Consider the following 18029-nt stretch of genomic DNA (forward strand, 5'->3'; position numbering starts at 1 on the left):
ACCACGGAAAAATGAGCCTTGCACTAAAGTGAGGCGGCCGGTCCAAAGGTCTTAAGCCTTTAGCTTGTTCTTAACGATCATTTCTAGATGAAAATAGCAAGGAAATCAATATTTTTTAGGACAGTAATTAAAATCACAAGTGCTCATGAAAACAAAGAGTCTATATTGAGGCTGTGAATCCTATAATCTATTTAAGTATTTTCTGGAAAGAAATGCCTTGTTGATAAAGACCCAGCAGAGCAGCCACCAGCAACCCCTCCTTCCCATTACAAGCTACCCACGGGGGCAGATCATGGTTATCTCCGGAGGAGTTTTTGTAATGCTGAGTGTATTTACAGTAAAAATAAGCGGGATGGGCTTTGCTGCTGCATCATAGGGCCCAGGTTCCCGGAGCGCCTGCAGCCAGGAGACCAGCTCTGTCCATTAAGGCGGCTTCCTGCAAACTAAAACAAAGCAGTGGGTCCATCCACTATGCTCCGATTCCAATGCTTGCAGATCTTTCATGACTGATTCTTTCTGTAGCATCAGGCAACCAGCCCCACTGACAGCAGACGGCACGTCACTCCACTGAAAACAGGCCTTGGTCAGAAGGCACTGGACAAGGAAGGGTATCAGGGAGCCGCCCACACCAGCACCCCAGCTCCCGGCTCATCTGTGCACTGAGCTCTAACTTCTAGAACATTCAAATGAAAGCTTTAAAAAGACCCGTGGTCACCTGTCTATGGTTATCTTCCCAAAGGACCTCCTTAGCCCCCCAACTGCAGCACCCCCTAGGCCAGGCAATCACAGCCAGACAGCTGAAACCCACAAACTGGCAGGTTTTCCTGGTGTGGCTGCACAGACTGATTTTGTTTTGTGTTTGTGATGCAAAGGATGGTGAGAGTCAAGTAGCAACATACACTGAACATGTTCAACCAGGTTTCGCGGCTGTGTACTCTAGACACAAAATGAATCCTGGTATCTGCTGGTTTTTTTTTTTTTGGGGGGGGGGCACTTCTTTATATAGTGCAGCCTCTCCTTTCATATCTGCTGCAGAAGACACGCCAGCCTCTTCTCCCTGTCTGGCCAGTAGAAACAGAAAAATATGTGAAGCTCCAAACAGTTTCTGGGAAGTTAAGCTGCTCAATGCCCTGTTGTCGAGCTCATTAACCAATCAAGCCGCTCGAAGAATGTCCTCGCAGACTGAGACCAGGGGCCAGTGGGTCCCCGAAACACTGAGACGAAAAATGCAAACGTCCAGCTGATAATGACTCGGTTGTTTATCCATCTGTCTGCTTTCTCGTGTATATGGTTCCAGCTCGCACCTAATCACCCTCAGAAGAATCATCTTGGAGAGCTGGCAAAGCTGCATAATAGAGTCGCTATAATTCAACAGACATTTTTGATTTCCCTGATAAGACAGTCAGCAATTACAGTTTGTTACCACAACTCCAGTTCTTATCAATACGACTCAAATTTCGCTTGATAACACTAATTATAAAAATCCTGACCAACGAGGAAAGTCAGCACCCTGAATTACGTCCAGAGAAGAGTTTGTTTACTGAAATAGGTACTTGGCAAAAATTTATTGAGTATGAAATGTCCCAGACGTTCTCTGTTATCTAATCCAGGAAAATCATCCCAGTTTGAAAAATTAATCAGAATGGCCACATGGCTCCCCTCCTCCTAGGACTGGTTCGTTCTAAATCATTCTCAAATGAACCAAATTTGTGAGGCACAACAAGTCAGAGAAAACTCAACTGCCCACCCACTGCCACCGCCCCTAAAACCACGCTTCAGCCCCCGGGTCAGCTTCCAGTCAGTTACTGAACAAGGAGGAAATGTGCAATAATAGGTAAAATACCCACGCGGGACTTGCAAAGGCTGGAAAGACACTGGGTAGGATGCGTACACGATGCCACATTCTTTTATTTTCTCACCTCTCCTCCAAATCCCTGGTCCTCTGGACTCACGACCTGTCCAGCGCTGACCCAGGGCCAGAGCAAGTCAGCAGATCGTGTCCCCTCAGCGAGACGCTCAGAGGAAAAGCGTCCCGGGCAGGCAGTCTCCTGCACTTGGAGACGTGTGCCACGCGGACAACCCAAACTCAGAGAGGCCGGCTGACCTGACCTCCGGGATTAGCAAACACCGAGAGGGAAGCAAACATCGAGAGTCACAGAAGCTAAACGCATGCAAGTCCCCAGACCCTCCCAGAGAACACCAATCTGGCAGATTACTGCAAAGGGGGAGTTTTAAAATGAATATATTTCAATTAAAATAGATAAATAAAAACACCGATGTCCCTTAGGAAATATGGCACAGGTAAATGGATACAGGCAGAATTAGCAAAATCCAGCTAAAAATTCCTAAGGCATCGCCAGGGACCAAGAATAGCCAAAATAATCTTAAAAAAGAAAAAAGCTACAGGACTCACACTTCTAGTTTCCAAACTTACTACAAAGCTACAATCATGCAAGCAGTGTGGGGTGAGCATAAGACACACATGTAAACCAAGAGAGTAGAACAAGATGCCCTAAATGAAAAGCTCACATGGTGTTGGGAAAACAGGATATCCACGTGCAAAAGAAACATGCTTGACCCTTACCTCACACCATATTTAAAAGAAAGTCAGGATGGGTCAAACATGCATTTATTAGGGTAAATACAAATACACACACATACACACAACAACAAGTCCAAAAAAAAAAAAAAAAAAAAAACCCCAGGAAACAGCTACATTAAAAACGTTTCGACTCTATTCCCAATAGATACAATCATTTTTCTTTGTTTTTTCAGTGGGAATTCTGCCTCCGTCAGAAAAGAACGAGAGCCCAACCCCAGAGGCCTGCGAACAACAATCCCCACCAAATCTGGCCCTGCACCAGCTTTTCTATGGCTATCAGCTCAAGAACGGTTTTCATGTTTTTACACAGCTGGGGAAAACAAAAAAACTAGTATTTCATGACATGCAAAAATTATACAGAATTCAAATGTTGGTGCCCACAAGTAACGTGGTGCTGGCACGCAACCTCAGGTCCCCACCCCGTGCGCAGTGCCTGGGGTCCCGATGTGAGCTCTCTGGTCTTCAGCAGAAAACACGTGCTGACTTTTTTTAGGAAAGTCCCAATTTCAAATGCTCTGACCACCGCTCCCACAAATCATCAAAAGGTTTCTGGAATTTTAACATTAAGCCTCTTCTGTTCATCAACACACGCTGACCAAGCAGTGCCCAGTGCCAAGGCCACACACAGACAGACGGGGCAGGGTGTGTCTAGTTTGCCAGCCAGATAGCCACAGCCTGTGACCTGGGACATCAAACTCCATGGGGGTGTGGGGAGCACACAGCTGGAGCACATTAACTAGACTTGAGGCGTGTGTCCAGAGGACTCCTGAGCTTAAAAAAGGGAAGGGAGAATTTAGACAAAGGGAGGAGGAGAGATGGCAGGAGGAAGCACGCGTGGTGGATAAGGAAGGTCATGTCTGGCCGGACGTCACTGCCCTTGCTTGCCCACAAATCAAGGACATGGCTGAAGTTTGGCCAGGCCAGGCCTGTAAAGGCCTTTAGTCCTTTCAAGAACAGGTAGCCAACCTGCCTCTCTCTGCAGGTGCTTGCAGGTATCTGCTAACAGAACTCCAGCCCAGATCTTCTCGGGGGGCTGCAGTCCAGATGGGGGGTTCGGGGTAGAGCAATTCTGAGTCTCCTTCCTGTGCTACTCTAGGGGCTCTGCAAGCATTTTCTGCATAAAAACCACATGCTCACTAATCAGAAGCCAGTGAAGTGCATGCATATTACAACTCTTCAAACTTCCTGTGTTCTTTATAGAAAATTCTAGATGAAAGTCAGCAACATCCCCATGGAGGCTTCTGTGTGGCTATCACGTAATTGTCCATATTTCAAAGGAAAAGGTTGACACTTTTTATAGTTCTGACCATCGCACTATGCCTGGAAGGAGTCCATCAAGTAGACAAGACAAAATTGAAAAATAAAAGCCCATAAATTTAAAACAAGGCACTGGCCACAGAAGTGAGCCACATAAAAGCCACCTCACACAGATAGGAAAGATACAGTATGACATCCGCGGCTTAAACAGGAATAAAACCCCGGAACCCTGCCGTGTGGGTTTACACTGGCTGCTCATTCCTGCTCCGATGTATCGTTCCACATCAGGTGACAGTGATTTTTTTAAAGATAAAGTTAAAACGCAACCTCAGAATTTGCAGAAGTTAGCAGGTTTGGCTCCTAAAGGCCAAGTGAGCAGGAAGAGGTGATTCAAGAGCACGTGACTTCTCTTAAAAGGCAGGACCCGGCAACAGAGCCAGCGAGGTGTGGCAGGTGAGCCGGTGAGCAACTCCTGGTCAAGGTCACCACAGGGAAGCCACACCTGTCTCGCAGAGGCCGCCCTGCCAACTCCAACGTTGTGCAGACGACGGGCCCACCCCAGGCGGTTTGGGGTTTGCCCTTTGGGCACAGAAAAGCTGAAATACTCAGATCAAAAGGCCATGACAATGGCATGAATAAAGCCTGGATTGGTGTGTGACGAATGTCAGCGCTGAAAAGTTCATAAAATGACTTCAGGTGCACACCTGCCGCCCGCCGGACGTCACATCCCAGAGGTTCAGGCTGTTGAAGCCAACGTCTGCCAGAGCCGGGCACGGACTCGCCGCGAGGGACGGGTGAGGAACGCGCGAGGCCAGCGAGCGCTGACGCGAAAGTGCATCTTCCGCGTTTCTGTCCTCCTGCGTCCACACCAACACGGAGCACGCGGGAGCCTCCGCCCTCCATCTCATGCCCCGCCCGACAGCTCCAGGGCAAGAGACCTTCAGAGACGCCCCGAACCAGATTCCCCAGTGCTGAGACATTTCACTTAAAGTAAGCCAGACATCCCCGCGCCGCAGGACACAGAGCCCAGCCTGGACTTGGGCCTGGCCCTCCCTCCTCCATCTGCCGGTAACATGACAAGTCAGCGCCCCGAGAAAGGACGCCTGGCTTCCGCGGCTTGGTGCCCTTACAGCACAGCTTCCCTCCGCGGCCACGCCTCAGCCAGGAGATGCTGCAGGAACCGGGCCAGGGCACCACCCCGGAACTTCAGCCTACGCTGTCACCCCAATAAAGGCATACTGCAAGGCCGACGGATCTCAGCATCCACCCCCCTCCAAACCCATCCCAATCACAGGGTGTGACCCCAGCAGACAAGCCCCTCAACACAGAGGAGCACCCAAGGGCCAAACAGTGCACCCACCTGAGGCCGCCAGGCCCCTGGTCCCTGCTGAGCACCCTGCGTCCCTCTGGCCAAGGCCAAGGTCGTCTCTGTCCTGCAGAGGTCATAGACATGCCTGCAGGCTCCCTCACCATCTGCCCTAGTCAGCCAGGAAAGTGGGCAGAGAGGCCGAGTGACTACACTGGGACAGATGAGGGGCTGCCATGAGCCCCGCATGACCTCAATCCAGCACCCCCACTTAAAAGGGTTCCCCCCAGAGCAGCAGCACTGGAACGGAGTGTCAGGTGAAAGGAACTCGACCTGTTCTAATCCAGCCCAGGACTTCCTCAGTCACGGCCACCTCCACCCGCACCCAGGCAGACCCAGGGACTCAGAGGACACTGCGTCCCCACTGCCCAATGCTCCCCTGTACCCAGCTCAGCTCCACTCCTTCAGCCTGCATCCCTGGGCCTGGAGCACTGGACCAGGCGCCAATGCTGCTCCAGGACAGACTTGCATGGAGGGGTGGGGCGCGAAGGCTCCTCCTACCTCCTCTCCCCCAAGCCCCCCAGCTTCAGACCCCCACAGGCGGGTGCTCCAGAGCGGTTCCTCCGCCCGGCAAGACTCTAGGAATGGTCTTTACATCTTGTCGGCAGAAGACGCCCTGCCTTATCCCTCCCCTGCAGCAGCTCCCAGTAAGGCGCAGCCTGGGCTGGCCTGGCGAGCAGCGATGCCCGTCACTCCAGGCCGGGCCCAGGCGGCCCGCCCACCCGCACTGTGATGCCGCCAATGCGCCCGGCAGGCTGGGGTGACCCATGGTATGATCACTGAGGGTCACGGGAAGTCATGACCACACAACCAAGACTGACCCTCTGGTCCTGAGAATCCACTCCTAGGTCATGCCCGAGAGAGCTGACCACGGGCGTCCACGCGCTGACGCCCCAGAAACACTCACGGCCGCGCGAGTACAACACCCCCAGCCGCAGCACGCAGAGCACCGTGGTGGCCAGACGAATACACAAGGGGTGTGTGTACGCGCACGTGTGTGTGTGTGTGTGTACGGGTATCACTCAGCCACAGAAGGGAACAAAGGACTGGCACGTGGCCCAGGGTGCCGAGTGACAGAGTCAGACCACAAAGGCCACAGACTGGAAGGCCCATTCATGGGAAACACACAGACCGGCCAGGCTCACGGGACGCAGCGCACAGGCTGCTGGTGGCCAGTCCCGGGGGCGGGGGAGGCAGCGAGAGGGACTGCTCCTGGGGAGGCATCTCACCCTGCGGGGGAGTTGATTCGGAGCTGGGGGTACCACTGGGAAGCCAGTAACTGCCACTGGATGATGATGTAATGCTTAATTGCACGTGCATGACTCTTATCTCTATACCTTCCCTTTTTTTTTAATCAGACGACTGATTGATAAACTACTGACCGAGCCATGAAGTGCTCCCTGGCCGCCTTCTCGCTCCTCCGCCCTAAGCTCCCTGACCCGGCCTGCGAGCTCTCCCAGTCCTCCCCACAGGGTCCCACTCTGCAGACCCAAGGCTCCTGGCCAGCGGGTGCTCCCCCTGTGCTCACCTTCCGACCTCATGGTCCTCAAGGAATGCCAGCAGGTGCCTTCGGTGAGCCCACAGCCCACAACTCTGCCCAGACCCCTTGGCATCCTCGCCTGCAAACCGCCCGTTTCTCCCTGGCTTCCGGGGAGCAAGTGCAACAGACACCAGGGTGACCCGGGCCCGATGTCCAATCCGAGGGTGGCACTAAGAGGCAGCAACCCGCCTCCCCCAGCTGACCGAGGCATGAGCCACTCAGGGAGGGCACAGCCCACCCCAAAGTCACACAACCACGGGGTGTGGCCAGGGCACCCCGCCAGGTCAGCTCAGCTGCAAACCATCCCTCAGCGCTCTGGGATCCGCAGCCAATGACCAGCCGGCTCCTGGCGGTACCGATGACAAGATGCAGAGTCAAGTCCAACAACTGAAAGGGCTTGGACGCTCACCTGCAACCGGCAGACCCGGGCACCCCCGCGCCCCCCGCCTCCCCGACAGCGTCAGCTTCACGTTTCTGCATCTGCTGCCTGCAGTCCCCCTGGACAGATGCCCCCCCAGACGTGAGAAACTGCCACGGGGACGTAAGCCCCAGCCCAGCTTCTGAGCGTGCACTGGTGCGGTGATGCCCCGGGCCTGCCAGGTTCTGCGGGGCAGCCTCTGGCTCGCGCGGACCAGCGTCTGACAACAGGGCAGAGTTACAGCCCGGCGAGCTCGCCCCGCTGCGGAGAGGCGGGAGCTGGAGACTCAATGACACAGGAACGCTGCTCAGGTGGGTCCGGGCTCTGCCTGGAGCTGGGGGCAGAGTCCAGCCAGGGCGCAGCTACGCGGGAATCATCCCACCAGGGAGGTGGACCCCGAGGTCCCAGGCTCTTCTGAGGGCCCCTACGCCCCGCCTGGGGGCTGGCGGTCCGCCCAGTCACGCAGGGTTCATAGTCTGGACCCAGGGACTCTTCTCACCGGTCAAGTCATACTTTCAGCTTTCCCCACAGGCCACTCATCTTGCCTCCGAACCCGAGACACACGTTCCCGAGACACACGTTCCCGCTCCTGCCTGGGTGGCTTCTGCACATCCCCCAGATCTCCACCCACGAGACACTCCCCCCACCAGTGTCCTCAGACCGGCCCCAGCAGGTATGTCTCACCTGGGTGCAGTGGGCACCCTCCCCTCCGGGAACACGCACGCCCGAGCACCCAGCCGCCGGGGCCCGTGCGACTTCCACACCCGAGGGGGCACACACAAAGTGAGTCCCCAGCACCCAGGGAGGGGTCTGCCAAGTCTGTGCCCCTGACTGTCTACTGAGGAAGGGAGGGCGGGAGGGAGCGAGTCACGGATCTTTCTCCTTGGAGGCCGTCTGCTCACACTCAAGCTGAAACAAGCGCCAGCATCCCCGCGCACGCCGCGCGGCTGACCCCGGCGGAGAGACGGCGTTGAGCAAGCATTTCCCAGTCACCTCAAGTTCTAGTCAACATACCTTACCCCCAAACCACAGTGAAGGGAGCAACTAGATCAAGAGAGACGGGAGCCCCCAACACGGTGGCCTCCCAGCTTCAGCTACGGCCGCCTGGCGTCCAGGCAGTTTTCTGAAGAGCGGCAGGCCCTCCTCGCCCCCACCCCAGCCCCTGCCCCTAATCCGTTTCTCAAGTCTGTGGACGTGGCCGCCCTGGACACCTGACAGGGAGAGAAGGAAGACGCCGGGCCCTTGCCAGGGGCCAGCTCACACGTTCCCAGCAGGCCTCTGTGTGGAGCCCAGAGCCAGCGCCCGGCTCACGGCTGTGGCTGGGGGAAGGTGCACTGCGTGGACACACCACGTTTTGCTTCACACTCGAGGGTGAGGGACACCTGGGCCACTCCCGTCTTTGGCACCCATGGCCTAGGGCAGGCTCAACATCAGGTCTTGGTCCAAACCCAGGTCAGTCACGCAGGGAGCGTGTTTACTGCTCATGTGTCTTCCGCTTTTGCATTTTGAAACGGCTCCACTCTCTTCACAGCTGTCTAAATGCCCACAGCATCTCCTCAAAGCTGAGTGACAGCTGGGCCCGCATGAGAAAGGCGGCCGGGCCCCGGCCCAGACAGACGCGTGTCCTGCTCCTCGGTCACAGGGCCCTGCCGTGCGCGCCACAGGCTTCAATCCAAGAGATGCTTCTCGACACATGGTGAAGCAGGAGAAGCTGCAGCAAGACTATCCTTTCCCAGGTGTTCAGAGGCCCAGGACACGAGGAGCCTCACTGGGGTCCCCACAACCACCAAGCGCTGGAGCCAGGACGCAGCCCTCTCCAGTCTCCAAGCAGTTCCCTCCCCAGCCCTCCTCCCGCGCCTAGTCCTGCGCCACCTGCTCCGAGGCCGGGCCAGGCAAGTGCTTTATCAGAGCGTCACAATAAAAGGGACCTGAAAATGGATCATGAGTCCCTTTTTAGGGAGCCCCTACAAAGAGGGGTGGGTCTGCTTTAATGCAGTTTAACCCAATCAGCCACTGGACTCGAGTGGACCCCCACGCATGTTCCAGAAGAAGGACTCATCCAGGGGTGAGCATCCCCACCACCGGGAAGCTGAGGCCCAAGGGCAGCCCTGGATGCTTTGCTGAGATTGAGTCTCTGTCCCTTCACCTCCCTCAGCAGGCGTCCCCTCAGCAGGTATGCCAGCCCACTCCAGGGGCCGGAAGCAGAGCGGGGAACACGAGTCAGCCCTTGTCCCTGAGGGCACCCTGTCTAGCGGGGCACACAGTCAAGACCGCTCCAGGGCTCCCACTGGCCCTGAGCCTGGAAAAGCAAGACAGGAGGAAGTTAAAGTAAAGGTGTTTCCAGAACACCCGAAACTTACATAAAGTTCTATACCGTGTTGCTTCAATTTTGAAAGGGGTATCTCCAGGCAGCCAGGAGAGCATGTGCAAAGGCACCGTGGCCCGCCAGAACACGCAGTCCAGTGCACAGTCTGGGGCATCATAGGGCCAATACCCTAAGTCCCATCCCTCGTGTAAGTAGGAGTCCCCAGTACAGGTTGGGAAACCCCACTTCTTCCTCCCCCTGGCCTCTCAAGGCTAATCCTCAAAAGAACACCCCCAAGGATAACTGCAGAAACTTGGCAGCCGGACCACGGCTCCTGGAGGACCAAGACGCATTCCTGCCTTTGAAAAATGGGCAGGAGAGCACGTGTGACGCCAGAGGGACGTGAAGATAAATCTCGTGGAGTTAATATAAGCACAGCAATTTGGAAGAAAAATAATCACATTTCCCTCCTGCAAAATCATTATTTGCCCCTGGTAAAGTCAATTATGTTAAAGAAAATAAGTTATTATTGTGGAAAAAATAAAAGGAGGCCTGAGAAGTGCTTTTATTCCCGCAAATAAACCTCCAAGAGGGAAGGTTTGAGCTCCTGTGTTTAAGCCCATCTGGGGCATCCCGAATGGTCTTCCTGGAAGGGGGGGTGGGGGTGCTGCTGGAGTCCCCAGGTAATCCAGGCTCCTCTCCAAGACCTGACTTCAAACTACCACTGGTCTCAACAAGACTCCCCACATCCTCAGCTGCCCCAGGGGCCGGGCCCCAGGGCGCCCCTCCCCTGGGCTTCCTCATCCCTGCACAACCCACACCTGGAGAAAGCCAGCCCTGCGGGTTTCTTTCTTTGCCTTTTTCTCTTTGTGTTTGGTTTTGTGGTTGTTTTTTGTTTTTTTTTTCCCCACATTCTGGAGGCTTTGAACTTTTCTTCCAAACCTGCAGGGACACCTTTTCTAATGGACAGTGAGAGGACCCCAGGACATGACTCCGGAGTGCTGGGAAAGAGTCAGGGGCTGCTCCCAGCCCCAGCAGACCCCAAGGCTGTCCTGCCCCAGGGGACGTGTGGCAAGGTCTGGAGCCACCCTCGGTGGCCCCAAGGGCACCGCTGTCCCACAGAGGCGCAGAGGCCAGGGAGGCTTCTCAGTGCCCCTCAAGGAACAGGACCCTCACATCATCCAACCCAGCATGCCAACCCTCACGAGTCCAGAACCCTGCTCCACGGGGACCGCCGTGAGGTGGGAGTGCTGTCTCCCGTGCTGACCAAGGAGAGCGGGGGCACAGAAGGGCACGCCCACCCGCATCAGGGGCGCCATGGCGCTCGCTGTGAGGGCACAGCCTCCAGTGGAGCGGCCTGGTCATGGGGCCACTGGACACTCGCAGGCATGGCACGTCCTGGGCAGCAGACCCCAGGGCAGAGCTGGGCCCACTGCAGGCAGATGAGCACTCACCTCCCGCCATCAGCTCCATCCAAAACCTGCTTGACCCCGAGCCTGGGCGAGCCTGGGCGAGGAGCCTGGGCGAGCCTGGGCGAGGCTGGCCTCCTTCTGACCCCTCCCCCGGGGTGCCTGCCCCGCCCCAGGCTGGCTCCAGCCCTCGCCCCTCCTGGTCCCTTAGGACTCCCAGGCCCTAGGGACGCAGGCGCCTTCTCTCCAGGCCTCCAGCCCTCCCAGCCCTCTTGCTCTGGAACAAAGGGGCCAGTCACTTCCAGAAGAGGTTGGGGGGCCTGCACGCCTGGTTTGGCACAAACCCCCAACAAGCTAAGCAGGAAACGGCAGCGCTTGCCCTGGGGCAGGAGCAGAGCTGGGCAGGCCAGGAAACAGGGCCAGGAGGCCGTGAAGGGCAGTTCAGGGGTTGTCACAGCTGAGAGCCAGGGGGTGAGTCACTCCGGGAAGACGCCCACCGTGCGGGTCAGCCCCGAGCATGACCAGACGGGCCCACGGCCCAGGATCCACGCCCTTGACCCCCAAAGCTCCAAAAACCAGCATTTCGTCATTCACTGAGTGGCCCCATCATGGGGGTGCGGGACAGTCACAGGCTGTGCACCCCCGGGGGGCCGCGGCCAGGTTCCGCTGGGAGCGGCCTGACCCGCTGGGGGGTGGCCCCTGGGCCAGTCACACAGGAACATCTTTCTCTCCACCTTGAGACAAGCCTGACCTTGAAACACCCCAAGAAATTCAGAGAAGAGGCAGTTGGCCGGGACCAGAGTGGAAGTCCAGGAGGGTGGCTTCAGGCCCCCAAAGTCGAAGAACAAAGACACAACAGAGCACAGGATGGGGGGTAGGGAGGAGCAGCCGGGGCCGAAAGGCAGGGCTCCCTGACTTCTCCGTGGGTGACACCCGGGCCTCCCCTGCCCGGACCACCCTGCCCGCGGCCACAGAGCCAGAGGCTCGCTCCGCCGCTCCCAGTGGGAGCTGGTCACCGGACACCTGCTCCAGCTCTAGATAAAATAACCCAACTGTGGAAAAGGAAGGCTCCAGCACAGCCCCGCCCTTTTCCGGGTGAACGTGATTAAGACCAGAAATCGCGCTTTCCCTGACGTCAGCGCCAGTGACGTAATAAGGGAGTGCTAACAACTGCACTGGCCCACAGCACGGAGCTCAGGCAGGTCACTCCTGGGGCTGTGAGGTTGGTGCTGTTATCTGCCTCCTCCCAGCCAGGCCCTGAGGCCTGAGGAGGTGGCTAAGGAGGCGTGAGGTGCACCTGGCGCTGGGCTGCCAGCATTCCGACCCCATCCAGGGCTCCCCACCCTGCCCCCAGGAGTCCCCAGCTAACCCTCAGTCCTCCAGGTCCCAGGCGGAACGTCACCCCTTCCCTCTCTCAGCGCATGCACAGCTGCTCAGAGCAGGATGCTGGACTATCAAGACCCCCTTCAGAAAAGAGACAAAAGCCAGCAATTAGCGTGGGGTCAGGTCCGTGCCTCACCTTCCGAGGCCACAGTTCAGCAGGCCAGGCCTGGGGCCTTGGGGGCTCGTGGTGAGAACACATCCGGAAGCAGCTGGGGCACCCCCAGCGAGGGGCACGGCACCAAGGGGACGGGGGAGAGAGCGTGCCAAGCAGGCGACACCTGACCTCAGTCACACCCCCTCCCCACCCCCTGCACTAGACCCCCACAAAGCCACACGGCCTGTCATCACTTGATGGGAAGTGAGGACAGACCGGGCAGCAGCCACCAGCCTCCATGCCCTCCTCTTCTGAGAAGCCCCAGTGCTGCTGGGTGCGGCAGGGGCTGGGCGCGGGCAAGGGATGTGGGCAGACGGCGGGCACCCCTCCAGCCCAGCCAGGAAGAAAATCTGCCAACTGCCCTTTGTCGCTTTCTCTCCCCACCCAGGAGGTGAAAGGCAGGGCCCACGATCCTAGTGGAGCCAAAGGTGGGAGGCGGCGAGTCTCCAATCTGGGGGGCTTGCACCCCTGCCCCCACCCACCCGGTGTCCCATGCAGGACAGACGTTCACCGCGGGATCCGGTTGAGTGTGACGGCAGCCCAACCCCAGGGCAGAGACAACCGCCACTGGGACATTTATTCAGCAAGAGCGTGCAAGGGCCCCAAGCCAGGGGACACGTCACCCAGGTGGGTATAAACGCAGAGAAGGCGCGTCGCGGGAGGAGCCGCGTCTTGAGAGGCACAGGTACTGATCCGGGGCGCTCGGAGATCCCCTCCATCTGGCTCCCAGGGCCCCACCCCCCCCACCCTCACCTTCCAGCAAAGGCTGCAGGAGCCAGAGGGCCAGGACTTGAAACCCAGAGCGAGAGGGCCCAGGGGCCAGGCTGATGGACGCAGAGGCTCAGCCCCGGAGCCCCGAGCTGTGCTGACACCGCGTGTCCAGAAGACACTGACATCGTGGGGCCCGGACCAGGGGCCAGGAGGGCACGGGGGTCCCGATGCCCAGAACTGCCCGCCCAGGGCGTCGTGATTACCTACTGAGCGGAGGAGAGAAACTCGCCCACAGTCACCTGGCCGGGGAGAGACGGGGCAGGATCCCAGGAGGACCTCCACGCCCCAAACTGCGCTCTTTTGGCTCATCCCAAATGTCAAGAGAAAACACCTTTTCTCCACAAGGCACCCCAAGGCACCCAAATGAAAATTTAACAAGCTAACAGACATCTGTGTGGGCAAAACCATCTGCCTTTGCGGACGGAAAGCACCCGTCCATTTCCCTTGCACCCGTCCCTGGGCCCCACGCCACGCCCCACCCGCCCCGGGGAAGTGGTGGCTGGGTGGGCGCTGGGTGGGCGCTGGGTGGGCGCTGGTACAGGACCTGAAAATGATGGTGGCGCAGCCAGGGCACCCAGCTTCCCGCCCCACAGCTGCCCAGGGCCACTGCGGCTGTGCCCGGTGTGACAAGGTGGGAGGCCACGGCCTCCGGTCACCGCCACCCAGAGTGCCCTGGAGTTGCTCACTGGTGGGCGAGCGTGCAAGGGTGGACTCTGGAAGCCGAGCGAGCCTGTCCACCCTACTCACGCCACAACACACAAACACGCGGGAAACCGGAAGCGCCGTCCACAAGGTGTCTCCTCTCGGGAGCCCCAGCGGTGGGGGAGGACAGAGGCCTCAGGAAGAGCAGCTCGGGGCTCCGGCGTGACCTACAGACAGCTCGCTCCCTGCCGGCTCAGCGTCCCTGAGCCCTGTGCGTGCACATGTGTGTCACGTGTGTGCACACCTGCGTGTGCGCACTCACCTCTGCGGAGCGTGGCGCGGACGGCCTTACAGCACAAACCGCCTGGGTGCAGCCACGGCAGGCAGAGAGCATCCGGGTGCAAGGGAAATGGAAGTGATCGGGCCCAGCCCTTTGTTTCTCTCCCAAAGACCTTTTCCAGATACCGCAGGAGCTGGGAGGGGAACATGTCGCCCAGGGCCGGGGGTCCGGGGTCGGGCACTGTGGAGCCACGGGACCCTCCTAGGCTGGAAACCCTCTGCGTCTTGACTGGATTGTGTCAATAGCCTGGTTCTGGCTCGCACTGTGCTCCCCCTAGAAGCAACCTGGGGAGCCGCAGCAGGCCCTGTCGCTGCTCCCGCTGCACGCGCCCACGATTACCTGGACTCGGTTTCATGAAGCAAAAAAGAGGAAGGACAGACTGAGTGGGGAGGGAGGGCGCGCCGGGCACCGCAAAGGACTCAGCCACTGCCCACTTCTCCGTGTTTCCCCCCTGCATCCTCAGCGGTCACAAGAGAGAGCAGAATTGCACCCCCAAGACAACCCCGAAAAGGCGTCTGATATTCTAGGCTACACGGGTGGGCAGGACCGTGCATTGAAAATTGTACAATGTTCCCCAATTACAATCAGGTATGTGGAGATATCATGTGGCCCTATTCTGGGTTGCTTTGTTGCGCTTGCAGCTCCGGCGCAGGACAACGTCCGCGCTCCTAGTTACTTGTGATCAAATCGAGTTTTTCTCTCCCGAAGTAGCCACTTGCTGGCCATTCCAGGTAACAAGAGACTGTGCGCTCCCGCCCGCCCCTGCTCGTGGGGAGCCCCTGCTCCTGGGGATCGCACCCCATTCCCAGCAGCCTGCATCCCGCTGCGCTAATCTGCATGCACAGTCTCGCTCCCCCAACACCAAGGAAATGGGACGACCCCCCCATCTTGTCAAAACGCAGGGTGAAGAACCCCCTTTGGGAGAAAGCGTTCCTCCGCAGCCGCGACCGCTAAGTCCAGCGGGGTCCCCGTCACTCCACTTCTAAGCTCGGCTGTAGTAAGTAAAAAATGTCCAAACGCAACGCCGCCGGGATTCCCCAAAGCGCGGTGTGACGTCACTGCCCCACGCGTCCCCACGGTCCCTGCAGTGGCGTCGCTTTCCCGGTGCCGAGCCTGAGGGCTGGGAAGTCGGGGTAACTTGCAGCAGGGGGGCCAGTCAGGACAAGGAGCTGGTGTCCACACGCGGGGCCCAGAGGGAAGCCCACCCCCGGGGCGCACGGGGGCGAATCTGCTCACAGCGAAGCTAAAGGCTAGAAAGAGACGGGGCCCCAAACTGCTCCCCCCGCCCTGGGCTAGTCCCCTCAGATCAGAACAAATCACCCACCTCAGCAGCTTAAAACCACTCATGTTTGCATCCCACACCTCCCAGGTCCGAGGCACTGGATTTCAAGGCCAAGGTGCTGGGGGCCGCGACGACGCTCGCGGGCCCACCCCGGTGTCTGCAGGGGGCAGCTGGGATGGCAGGACCGAGGTCCCGTGGACTCGATGGCTCTCCGGGAGATGCCCTTAGCTCCCCGGGTGTCTCTCTGGTCCTTGCAAGTGGGTCCCCGACGCATCAGCAACTGTGCCTGGAGCACCCCCGCCCGCGCCCCCAGGCTCAGAATCTCCGAGTCCCCAGCTCCTCTGAAGTCCCAGGAACAAGCAGAGAAGGTTCTTTGCTTCGGGGCCCAGGTTGATGGTCCGGGGTCTGCTCTCCCTGCAACGGAAGCTCCATAACCATCATCACACCTGCACAGTCCCTTCCACCACGTCACCTGTCACGGGCTCTGGGCATCGGGGCCGAGACAGGAGCGCCGGGGCCGGGAGGGGACATTACTCCGCCGTCCACACCCCCCCAAGACGTGAGCACGCCATCCTCACATCTTCCCCCTACTCTTAGGAACCAGGAGCTACAGGAACACAATTTTATTGATGTTAGGAGGGAGTGTGTCAACCCCTTGGGGTGACAGCGAGGTCTAGGTTCCTGCCTGTGTTAATAAGCCAGGCTGCGGGTGGGAAACAACAGCCTGGTGAATTTCACAGACTCCCCCCCCTAGAATGAATCCCAGGAACTGGGACTTCCTGCCTCTGCTGAGCAAGCACCACATCAGCTGTTTACTCCTCTCCCCAATTCTGCAAAATAAATAAATAAGTGGGGTGTCTCATTTACAAACAATGCTTCTAACAGACTCCCGAGTCCCTCCAAACAATGAGCAGTGATTCATGTTCCCAAATGAGATGGAGTTTTACCATTTACTTTCCCCTCGTGATTCATTCACGGGAGAAGCCAGGCCCACCCACAGATCCAAAGCCCCACCTCTAGGGGAACACATCCCTGTTGTTAGGCAGCCCCCCCAAAAGGAAAATACTGTGGTTGGAAAGGGGGGGGTGGTCAGTTTCGCCTCAGGCAGAAACAGCCCAACCACCAATAGGACGGAACCTCCAGGCCCATCCAGGCCATCACACCCGCCACGCGAACCAGCGAAATTCCCCCGTGCAAACTCCAAGCCAAGTGGGGTCCTGGGGTGACTCTAGGCGCACATCCTCAGCTCCCCTTCTGCACCACATCTATAGGCCAGCCTGCTCCCCCACCCCCAGCCCTCAGGCACATAGGGCTCTAGATATTTAGGGTTCCTTGATGCTGAGCAAGTTGTCACCCACCCAGGTGAGCCGCCTCGCCTCCACCTGCACTTCCAGCAGAAGAGCCACGTTCCCCAGGACTTACAGGTACCTCCTGCCTCCTACTGCCTGGCAAAGCCTTCCAGGTACTTCTCTTTGGAAACTTCCCAACACTCAAGTTCTCTGAAAACCGAAGGATTAGCCAAAGGTATGATGTTGGAGTCACCTCCGTGAGTGCCAGAGAAGCTTCCAGAAGCTTATGACTTAAATGGGAAAAGGACCCAGTTATGCCCTTGCACTCCCTGGCGCCTGCTCAGCTGGGGGGAGACCCTGCTGTCTCCATCCGGGGACACACCTTCTGGCCAAGGCAAGTCACACTCAGGGGTCTCAGCCGCCGCGCACTCACTGTGGACACCACCCAGCTCACCCGAGCACCAAGGTGTCTTTAAATGGGGTCCCCACGAGTCCCTCCCCATCTCCTGGGGCACAGTGGGCTGTGAACTCCACAGCCAGTCCAGGTTCAATCCAGGACGAAGCATTTTCTAGTGGCGTGTGGGTGAACAATCTCCCTTCTTGGCCTCTGGAAAACGGGACAGGTGTCACCCCACCACCCGGGGCTGAGGGGTGGGTCCCGACCAGAGCTGGACCTGCTGGCTGCCCCCCAAAGGGCCGGCTGCCACCTGCCCCCATGCTCCCACCTCTCCAGCTCCTCCTCCACCTCTCCCTGCTGTTCCTCTGTCTCTCCCTAGCTGTGTCCTCCCATGCACGAAGGTCCCCAAGCCTGGACCCCCGCTGTCACCCCACCTCCAGCATCTTCACACGAGTCCCCACCCCAAACTCCCTGGCCCAGTCAGAGGGATGGGGATGGAGGCATCAGGTCAGGCCCGGGCTGGTCCGCCCAGACTCCTGTGCGCCCTGCAGGCAGCTTGCAAGCGGGAAGCAAGCGGCGGGCACGCCCCACCCTAGTGACTGCACCTGAGCCTCAGTTTCCGCCTCCCTAAAGGGAGGTGGGTAGCTTTGGGGGGCCTCTAGGCATATCCTGAAGCTTGAGGAACCCCAGCTCCAGGTGGGCCCACGGCGGGGCTAGGACTGTCCAGGGTGTTCCCATCGCCACTGTAGGCCGCTGGCACCCAAGGGACACCCAGCAGAGAAAAGCAACCGCAGACACAGAAGGAGGGTGCCCTGGGGGCCAGAGTCACCCAGGCTTCCCAAAGCAGAGGCCAGGACAGGGCTAGAGGCGGCAG

The 18029-nt window shown here is 58.3% G+C and overlaps 1 protein-coding gene across 2 annotated transcripts in view; it reads right to left on the reverse strand.

Annotated features, from left to right (window-relative positions):
* Window positions 1-18029, reverse strand: part of DOCK1 (dedicator of cytokinesis 1) — a 345405-nt gene that overhangs the window by 326453 nt on the left and 923 nt on the right. The window lies entirely within an intron of this gene.

Source organism: Talpa occidentalis, unplaced genomic scaffold, assembly GCF_014898055.3.
Source record: "Talpa occidentalis isolate TD23 unplaced genomic scaffold, MPIMG_talOcc4v2.1 talOcc4.8, whole genome shotgun sequence".
In the NCBI taxonomy this organism is placed as follows: domain Eukaryota; kingdom Metazoa; phylum Chordata; class Mammalia; order Eulipotyphla; family Talpidae; genus Talpa; species Talpa occidentalis.